Raw genomic sequence first — 7,950 nt, 5'->3', positions numbered from 1 at the left:
TCGCGGAGAGTTTCTTCAGACTTCTGCCAACAATTTTTGAGATTCCATGGGTTCTCAGGGCGTGTGTAGGTGCCCTAGAAGTTGCCCACGAAGATGTCCTTTAGGTTCACCCAACTGTGGATGCGATTGGGCGGGAGGTGCTCTAGCCATGTTCACGTCGAGTCGGCGAGAAACAGGGGGAGATTGTGGATAATGAAACTATCACTATCTACGCCACTGGCCTGTCAGGCAAGCTGATAGTGCTGAAGCCACAACCCTAGGTTTGTTTCCTCAGAGTATTTTAGGATGTTGGTCAGCGGTCGGTACTATGGTGGGAAGACGATGTTGAGGATGTGTCGGCCAAAGGCCTAAGCTCCCGACAAGTTGGGGCTCGGGCTTCGGTCCTCGCCGCTATCATAGCGTCCGCCATGACGTGGGTGATAGCCATAGCTAGCCTCCTCCTTATCACCATAGGCACGCCTGCGGGCATCCAGGGTGTTACACGCATCACGTTGGAGGCTGAGACACTCATGCACCGGGGCCACGGTGCGTGGCCTACTACCGTGCTACGCCTAGTGGACTGACACGTCCCTATCAGGATGCTCTGAGGGCGCACACTGGTTGGCATCGAGCTTGTGTCATCGAGACAGCGAGCTCTCAGCCTGCTGCGCCGCCGCACACTCAAGTAGCGTGTGAAACTCACGATGGGCCTCTTGATCTTCAAGTGTCATAGGCTTAGGGAGCCCTCAGAGCAAGGTTGCCATAGCCGCTATGTTGCGACGATCTTCTGGTTCACCTCGTGGGCCCTGGCTCGGATGCTCGCCATCTCCTTGGCGCATGATCTTCTATTTGAGCCCCATGCATTCCTACTCGAGTCTGAGCCATGCCTCCTCGAGCTCCTGGTGTCATGCTCACAGGTGATCCTCCTGCATATGCAGAAAAGCCCATGCGCCTTCATCGTTGTCGTCGTCGCGCCTCCCTCATGGACGCTCTCAATGCGCCCTTCAAGAGTTTTGGCCATGAAGCATTCCCATGAGGGGTGATGGCTTCCCCTACCAGAGTTGGAGTCAGAGAAGGATTCTGAGTCCCCCGTGAGAAGGTCATGGAATGATTCCACGGTGTAGTCCGCCATGCCCATGAACTCGCTGTTTGTGAGGGGTAGATGTGTGCGCTGCATCATGAGGTGGCCTATGGTCCCTGCGGCATTGCGCTGGCCAAACGAAAATGCTATCGGGGAGTCCTGGGAGAGGTATCCTGGGGAGAGCGGCTCTCCTTCGGTGAGTTGGGTCACGATGTTGGCGAAGGAGAAGACGAGGCGACACATGTCTTCCTGAGATGGTCGGGCCCTAGGAAGGTGTCGAGTTGGTGCTTGAGCCTCCCATAGTCGAAGTCACGGAGCTGGTCATTCCTAAGGGTTCGAGCCCCAGGCACATGTAGCTATTGCTCCTCAAATGCCTCATCGATCGTGTCAAGGCCGACGGAATGGAGAGGTTGGACAGTGGTGGGAGCCCACGTCAGCTCTCCCTCCATCGTGATGATGAAGTCTAGGCTCCTAAAGTGCACACATGCTCCTTGGACCTGGTTGGCCATCGAAGCCTGATGGGGACATTGAGACGCGCAAAAGGCCCCTACCTAGTGCACCAACTGTCGGTGTTTTGTGTCACCAACTACTAAATTTCTATATTGTGAGTCTAGCTCGGATGGTGAGCTCAGAGGACACAAGGGTTTATACTGGTTCAGGTGGAATGTCCCTACATCTAGTTTGCTGCTGCTCGTGTTACTGGCACTTAAAGTTTGTAGTAGGGGTTACAAACGAGCGAGAGAGGGAGAAGTTCCCAAGTCTCTGATAAAAAGAATGAATGGAGTAGAGTGTTGCTAGGCTTGTTCAGCTATGTGCTTGTTGTGATGTGTGTTCGCTCTCTCTCTATTCGTCTACCCCTTATGGGGCATCCTACTTAACCTTTTATAGGTGAAGGGAAAGGTGCCAGTTACAGAGAGAAAGAAGGAGTAAAGCCAGGGAGGAGGAGGCCTCTAGGACCGTCGGGTCCTTCTTCTCCTTTATATGGGTCCCACTGATGCTGTAGACAATGATGGGGATAGCTCCACACTGAGCTCCTATTCACCACTAGTGTCATGCCCTGGCGTCATCAGCCAGTCGTGGCGTCCCATGGCAGCTCCGTCAATGTTGGTGATGTGAACCCCTAGGAGTGTCCTGTCATGGCCATGGGTCACATTGAGACGTGCCTACTTCTTGCTCGGTGTTAGAAGTTTTGACCTTGGGGTCATACCTTCTGAGCCATAGTGGTTGGAGGAGGCATGAGCTCTCATCAGGCAAGATGGAGCCCACGCCCCTAGGGTCGGGCCAGATGGGACCTATGCCCAAGGGGTCAGGTGAGACGGAGCCCACGCCCCAGGGGTCGGGTGAAAGCTCTAGTTTAAATTTGGTGAATTGATGAAACCCTAAGTGCTAACCTAGTTTATCAAAGTGATCATGAGATCGATAGCACATTCCAAGTGATGAAACAAATGAAGATCATGACATGATGATGGTGCTGCCATGGTGATGATTAAGTGCTTGGACTTGAAAAGAAAAAGAGAAAAAACAAAAGGCTTAAGGCAAAGGTATAAGTGGTAGGATCCATTTTGTTTCGGTGATCAAGACACTTAGCGAGTGTGATCACATTTAGGCTTGATATCCGTACTATTAAGAGGGATGAAACTCATATCGAAATACAGTTATCAAACTACCACTTGATGCTCTAACTCATTGCATATGCATTTAGGATCTACTGGAGTGCTAACACCCTTGAAAACATTTGTGAAAATTTGCTAACACATGTGCACAAGGTGATACACTTGGTGGTTGGCACATTTGAGCAAGGGCAAAGAAGATAGAGTTGAAAAAGAGTTAGTCGCGCTGGTCACAGAGTGACCGAGCGCGTCTAGTATGGCGACCGGATGTGTCCAGTATTAATGACTGGACTCTGGCTCAGTGGAGCGATCAGACACTGAGGAGTTACTGTTTAGCATCCGATCCAAGTGATGTGGCTCGGTACTGGATTGCAGAGTGCGACCGAACATGTTCGGTCACCTGTGAACCAGTGAGTCTTGGGTTTTTAGCGCTAAAATTGATTGGACTCTGGGAGTGTCGACAGAATATCGTCGGTAGTTCTCTGAGGGGTATCCCACGAAGGTAGATTGATCGGTAGAGAAGCATGAGATCAAGAACAAGAAGGCAACAGAGACACACGAGTTAGACAAGTTCAGGCCGTCAGTATGACATAATACTCTACTCCTGTGGTCTGTTGGTTTGTATTAGCTATCATATGATATTGCATAAGTTTGGAGGGGGTCCCTGCCCGCCTTATATAGTCCGGGGAGTAGGGTTACAAGTCGGTTAGATCTGAGAGATAATCAGAAAGTAATAACTGATTATAGGAATCTTGGGATCATACATATCCTAACAGATCTCGTAGTATCTTCAGGATATCTTCCAGATGTCTTGTCGGAGGCGCCGAGCAGAGTTGTGCCCCACAAGGCTTCGTCTTATGGGCTAAGCCGCCCTAAGGGCGCAACCCATGTGGTCTACCATGGGTATCTGGGGTTGTACCCCCCACAAGGAGCATCGGTCGGCCTAGAGCGACTCTAGGAGCTCTCTAGACTCGACCGGACGCTGAGTCTCCTGCGTCTGGTCTGGTGTGATTGGATGCGTCTGATCAGCCCATTGTGGCTCTGAGAGCTCTCTGGACTCAACCGGATGCTGCCCGTCCTATGTTCGGTCGTCCACACCGGACACATCCGGCCATAGTTGAATGTGGTACTCATGGCAGCAACTACTACTTCATTTAAATGGGACTCATGGTGGTCAAGCAGCGACCGAATGCATTCGGTGCACACGACCTACGCGTCCGGTCATCCTGCTGTCAGCCCAATAATTGAGCCAACGACTCTATTCATGGGGCTCTCTATTTAAGCCCCGTGGCGGTTCAAGCTCACCCTCTTGGCCATTTGCATTGATATAGCAACCTTATGAGCTTAGCTAAAGCCCTCCCACTCATCTCCATCATTGATTCAACATCTTTATGAGATTAGGAGTGAATCCAAGTACATTACTTGAGTGTTTGCATATAGAGGCACTTGGTGTTCATGTTTCGCTATGGGATTCTCTTGTTACTCTTGGTGGTTGCCGCCACCTAGATGGCTTGGAGCAGCGAGGATCATCGAGCGGAGGTTGGTGATTGTCTCTAGCTCCGATCATGGTGATTGTGAGGGGTTCTTGACCTTTCCTTGGCGGAGAGCCAAAAGGTACTCTAGTAAATTGCTCGTGGCTTATGTGGTCCTCATCTTATGTTGGTTGTGCAGCACCCTATTGAGGGTTTAGCGTGTAATGCCAATTAGCACGTGAACCTCCAAGTGAGTGAATCGCCACAACAAGGACTAGCTTGCCAGCAAGCAAGTGAACCTCGGTAAAAAAATAATTATGTCAACATTTAATTCTGAGGTGATTGGTCTTCATTGATATTGATTCTTGTGATTGATTGGTTTATTTTTTGACTCGGCTATATAATCATCTTGCTCTCTCTCTTTACATTACCGTAAACTAGTTGTCAAGCTCTTTAGTATAGCTAGTTGTGAGAGCTTGTTAGTTTGGTTAGTGTAGCTCTTTAGTTAGCCTTTGAGAGCACACTAACTTAGTGTAGTGACATAGCCATTGTGTGGATAGAGACTATAGAAACTAGAATTGTGGTAGGTGGCTTATAATTTTAGTAGGCTAGAGCAACGTATCAGGCCATGGTTACCATGATTTGAGGCTTAACAAACTTTAGTGTAAAAATAGCTCAAATCAACAACACCAAGAAGCCACGCTAATTTGATGGCTCAAACTATCCCTATTGGAAGAAAGATGAGAAGAAGGATGACAAGAAGAAGAGTGTGGCATTCAAGGCCACATCATCCAAGGGCAAGGCAAAGCAAGATACATTAAGTGAAGATGATGGTTCATGGGATGATGATGATGATGAGAAGATGGCTCTCTTTGTTAAGAGATTTGGCAAGTTCATGGTGAAGAAAGGTTATCGTGCTACAAGGAAGAAATCTTCATCCAAGAACAAGGAAGTGTCAAGAAGGTGCTTCAATTGTGGAAGCAGAGATCATCTTGTTGCTCAATGCCCATACAATAGTGACAAAGATGATGACAAGAAGAACAAGAAGAAGGACAAGAAGGAAAAGAAAGAGAAGAAGGACAAGATGACCTTCAAGAAGAAGAAGGGTGGTTCATATGTGGTCACTTGGGATAGTTATGCTTCCTCAAGTGATGATGATGATAGTGATGATGACAAGACAACCAAGAAGAAGGCACTTGCAAGCATTGCTATTAATGAGAAGCCTTCTCTCTTTGACACTCCATCATGCTTCATGGCTAAGGCCATGAAGGTACAAATTTGTGATGATGGAAGTGATGAGGAACTTGATAATGAAAATGAAAATGAAAATGAAAGTGATAGAGATGATGATGAACTAACTAAGGATGAACTATTTGACATGCTAGAAGATGTTAAAGAACACTTTGACATTAAGAGAAGGGAATGCAAAAGCTCACGTAAGGAACTAAAAACCCTTAAGCAATCCCTTGATGAGCTCAATGCATCTCATGAGAGGCTAGAGGAAGCCCATGAGAAGCTTGGCAAGGCTCACAAGAAATTTGAAAAAGCTCATTCCTCTTTGCTTGATGAGCAAAGTAAGAAGAAGCATGTTGAGATATGTAATGTAGGCTTAACTTGTGATATAATTGATGAATCTTTGTATAAGCCTATCATTGTTCCTCCCACTAACCCTTCTCGTAGCACTTCTACTTCCACCTCATCTCATAGTGATGGTTTCACTTATGATGCCTCACTAATAGTTGAGAATGAGACCCTCAAGAGGGAGGTCAATGAGCTCACTCACACCTAGGCTAAGGCCTATGGTGGTGAGGACCGCTTGCTTATGTGCTTTGGTAGCCAAAGAGCTTCTCTCTATAAAGAGAGATTGAGCTATACCCCCAAGAAAGGCAAGGCGACCTTTGCTCCTCATAAGACTAGTTTTGTGAAGAACAATGGTCGGTTTTGCACTAGTTGCAAGCAAGTTGGTCATAAAGAGCATGAGTGCAAGAACAAGAGCAAAAATGCCAATGTATCCTCAATCAAGATTAATTCTGGTGTGAAGGCTAAGTTCATTAGTGCACCATTGATGGGCTCAAAGAAGAAAGCCATTTGGGTGCCAAAGAGCTTAGTGACTAACCTTCAAGGACCCAAAAAGTTTCGATACCTAAAAGAAATTGATCTTCTTTTGTAGGTCAATTATAAAGCTGGAGGAAGGCATTGGGTTCTTGATAGTGGGTGCACTCAACACATGATCGGTGATATAAGAATGTTCAACTGAATCAACACCAATGGCAAATGATGGTTATGATAGCATCACATTTGGTGACAATGGCAAAGGCAAGGTCATAGGGCTTGGTAAGATTGCAATATCCAATAACATGAACATATTCAATGTATTGCTAGTAGAGAGCTTGAACTTCAATTTGTTATCCGTGGCTCAATTGTATGATCTTAGATTCAAATGCATATTTGGGGTAGATGATGTCGAGATCATAAGTGTAGATGGCTCTAACTTGATCTTCAAAGGCTTTAGATATGAGAACCTATACTTGGTTGATTTCAATGCTATTAAAGCTAAATTATCTACATGTTTGTTCACTAAGTCTAGCATGGGTTGATTATGACATAGAAGGCTTGGTCATGTTGGAATGAAACAATTGAATAGATTGGTTAATCATGACTTGGTTAGAGTCTTGAAAGATGTTGTGTTTGAGAAGGATAATCTTTGTAGCTCTTGTCAAGACGACAAACAAGTTGGAAACACCCATCCTAAGAAAAGCATGATGAGCACTAGTAAAGCATTTGAGTTATTGCACATGGATTTATCAGGGCCAACACAATACACTAGCATCGATGGTAACAAATATGGCTTTGTGATAGTGGATGATTATACTAGATACACTTGGGTATTCTTTCTAGTGGACAAAAGTGATGTCTTTGCAACATTCAAATCATTTGTCAAGGGCATTCATAATGAGTTTGAAACAACCATCAAGAGAGTTAGAAGTGACAATGGTAGTAAGTTCAAGAACACTAGAATTGATGAGTTATGTGATGAATTTGGAATTAAACATCAATTCTCGACCAAGTACACTCCACAAATCAAATGGCCTTGTTGAGAGGAAGAATAGAACACTCATTGATATGACAAGGTCCATGCTTAGTGAGTATAATTGAGTCAATCTTTTTGGGCCAAAGCTATCAACACGGCTTGCTATTGTAGCAACCGCCTCTATTGTCACCAATTGAAAGAGAAGATATCTTATGAGCTCTTGAATGGTAGAAAGCCCAACATTGTATATTTTCGGGTCTTTGGTTGCAAATGCTATATCTTGAAGAAAGGAACTAGATTAGGCAAATTTGATAAGAAATATGATGAATGATTCTTACTTGGATACTCAACTACTAGCAAAGCATATAGAATTTGGAATTTAGATAGTGGTACTCTTGAGGAAGTTCATGATGTTGAATTTGATGAAACCAAGGGTTCACAAGAAGAGAATGAGAACTTGGAAGATATGAGAGGCATTCAACTTTCAAATGCCATGAAGAATATGGATGTTGGTGAATTGAGGCCTAGGCAAGTGAATGATAATGAAGATGATCAAGTTCAAGTGCTCTCTAACTCAAATGTGCAAGATGATACAAATAAAGTTAGTACAAGTGGCTCTCATGACAATGAACAAAATCAAGTGGCTAGTACATCATCTCTACCCAATGATCAAGCAAGTGCAAGCAATCAAGTTCCAATCCTCCAACCAACCAATATTGCAAGGGATCATCCATTAGACACTGTCATTGGTGATATTTCAAGACGTGTGCAAACTAG

This window comes from Miscanthus floridulus, chromosome 18 (genome assembly GCF_019320115.1).
Source record: "Miscanthus floridulus cultivar M001 chromosome 18, ASM1932011v1, whole genome shotgun sequence".
Classification (NCBI taxonomy): Eukaryota; Viridiplantae; Streptophyta; class Magnoliopsida; order Poales; family Poaceae; genus Miscanthus; species Miscanthus floridulus.
Note: the sequence above shows the minus strand (reverse complement) of the source record.